General features: G+C 54.7%; 1 long non-coding RNA gene across 2 annotated transcripts in view; it reads right to left on the reverse strand.

Annotated features, from left to right (window-relative positions):
- LOC121009801 (uncharacterized) overlaps window positions 1-2,077 on the reverse strand; it is a 16,635-nt gene extending 14,558 nt beyond the window's left edge. Inside the window, exons 1-2 of one of the 2 annotated variants that reach the window (XR_005780831.1) lie at window positions 1,949-2,077; window positions 3-106 (exon numbers count right to left, since the gene is read on the reverse strand). This is a non-coding gene — a long non-coding RNA (uncharacterized LOC121009801). Of the gene's footprint in view, window position 1; window positions 107-1,948 lie in introns of those variants that run through there. The other variant, XR_005780830.1, reaches the window with a different exon arrangement.
- Between the last annotated feature and the right edge of the window lie 275 nt (window positions 2,078-2,352).

A 2,352-nucleotide genomic window follows, 5' to 3' on the forward strand; every position in this document is an offset into this window, starting at 1 on the left:
ACCTGCAGGGACACCTGCCAGGGCCAGGAGCCCGGGACAGCGTCCTCGCCATTAACGATCCTGGACAGGCCATTCAACACGGGTTCGATGGCGGGGACCCCACACTCTGGGGGAGTAGGAGAAGAGGGAAGAAGGCTGAGGCCCAGAGTCCACAGAACTCCTGCTTCCTTCCGCCAGGACCCCACACCACCCTCCAGGCGACTTCTGGCTGCAGTCCTCAACCTCTATAAACCGGGATCCCCGCATGAAGCCAGCCCCCAGGCACCCTGCCAGGGATGCAGAGGCCAGGGGCAGGTCCTGCCGGGGGGCTTCCTGATGAAGGAGCAGAAAACAGGCTGAGAAATCAGACTGCCTGGCTGGACTCCCAGGCCCAGCCTTCATGCTGTGAGAGACCTCAGGGCGTCACTGAATCTCCAGTGCTCATTTTCCTCAGTAAACTGGGGAGCACCCGAGGCTAACCTCACAGGTCAAAGCTCACCTGTTAGATGGGAGCAGAGAAATCGGCCAACCCCAAGTACACGGGGAGTCCAGAACCCTGGCGCTTTGCTGAAGCCGGTAAGAACCGGTACGTTCCACCCTTCTGTGCCTACGCTGACTTTTCTTTTCCAGAGGTTTCAGGAACTATTCATCGTGTCAAGTTTTAGTTTCTTAATTATTTAATAAAACAGGATTTTGCACCGTACAAGAACACAGGGGGGAAAACACAAAATATGGGCTCGAACTGTCAGAGGAGGAGAAAAGACAGGTGTACTTAATGTGTCTGTGACGCACTTGCTGTGCCGGGACCTGGGGACTTCTCAGCACCCGCACAAGGAAGGTCAGGCTGGTGCAGGCCCGACCACCAGGCAGCCCTCCCTCCCCCGCTCCCTGTGGCAACGCAGGCTTCTCTACAGGTCAGTGCCCGCCCTGCTGCCCCCGGGTGACTCCGTGCAGATCATTCTTGCCAAAACATATGTCATCATACTAATCGCTTTCTTTGTAACAGCAAAAACATTAGAGCTAAACCAGGATGTATTTACACAGCTGAGTACTTTACCGTGATTACGGTGAATGGGTCTCCGCACCAACGGAGATAAATCTAAAACATCAGGTGGGTGGGAAAAGGCGCTTTTTTTAAAAGTAAGCTCTAAGCCCATCGTGGGGCTTGAACCCTTGACCCTGAGATCAAGAGTCGGAGGCTCCACCAACTTCACCAGTCAGGCGCCCCAGCCATGTTTTAAAATTGACGTAGAGTATAATACTGTTTGTGAAAGCTTATACAACTATTGTACAGAGTTTATGGATTTATAAATATGTACTAAATTAGTAAAGCCCACACAGCAAGTTCGGAATTGGGTTCATCTTCCTCTAGTGGAGGAGGGAGAAGGTAACTCTAGCTGAATCTATTTTGTTTTAAAAAGAAGTACCTGAGGCCAGTCTGCAAAAAGGTAATATTTACAAAACCCTGATGGTAGGTACATGGCTGGAATGTCATTTTCTGTATTTTCTATTATTTCTTCTTCTTTTTTTAATGGAAAATGAAGGGCTTTGAAAGTGCCTGGCACAATAAATAAAAATCCTAGGAGGAGGCACTGAGAGTCTCCTGCAACCATACCCTCACTCTGCCCACGGCACCCCTGCCCAAGCCACTTCTGGGCCAAAGAACTCGGCCAAAGAACTGGGCCAAAGAACTCTTTGGTACCCTCTTGTCTCAGAGTGTAAGGGCTCAAAGGGGTCCAAGAGGACCCCTGTGCTCCCCGCAGCCTCAGTTTGCCTGTCTGGGTAAGAGACCCAAGGGTGCAGGGAAGGGGTCTCTAAAGTCCCTCTTAGCCAGGCCCCAAGGCTCACTCTGGACAGAGCCTCTCGGGCTCCTTCGATGGGCCTGGCCGCGGGGCCCCTGGGAGCTCAGGGCCTCCCCGCAAGCCGACTCCAGGCCCAGCAGGCCCACCCCTGGGATCCCGACACTCACGACCGAAGGCAGCCCCCACAAGGGCGAAGCAGGAGAGAAGCCAGAGAAAGGCCATGTTGCTGCAGTTGGGAAGGAAGGTGTGGGCTGACTGCCCTGAGGGCCCTGTTTTTAAGTCCCCGGGGATACCAGAAGCCCTGCCCAACCCCTGTGGCCCTGCCCAGCCAGAGAAGCCTGAGAGCCGCCCTCTCTGTTATCCACTGTTATCCAAGGACCTTGAGCGATAAGTGGGGGCCAAGCCCCTCTCACAGCCTGGCCTCGCTCTCGGCCCGAGATGCCCCAGCCCCTGGGAAAAGGGCAGCTGTCCTGATGCAACGTCCCCCCTAAGACTCAGCAGTGCCTGGCATCCTAAAGGCTCTGTCGGCAATGCCAGCACCCGGGCCAGGAGCTTGGGCCCCGCAGAGCCC

This window comes from Herpailurus yagouaroundi, unplaced genomic scaffold (assembly GCF_014898765.1).
Source record: "Herpailurus yagouaroundi ecotype Mexico unplaced genomic scaffold, PumYag 190, whole genome shotgun sequence".
NCBI lineage: Eukaryota > Metazoa > Chordata > Mammalia > Carnivora > Felidae > Herpailurus > Herpailurus yagouaroundi.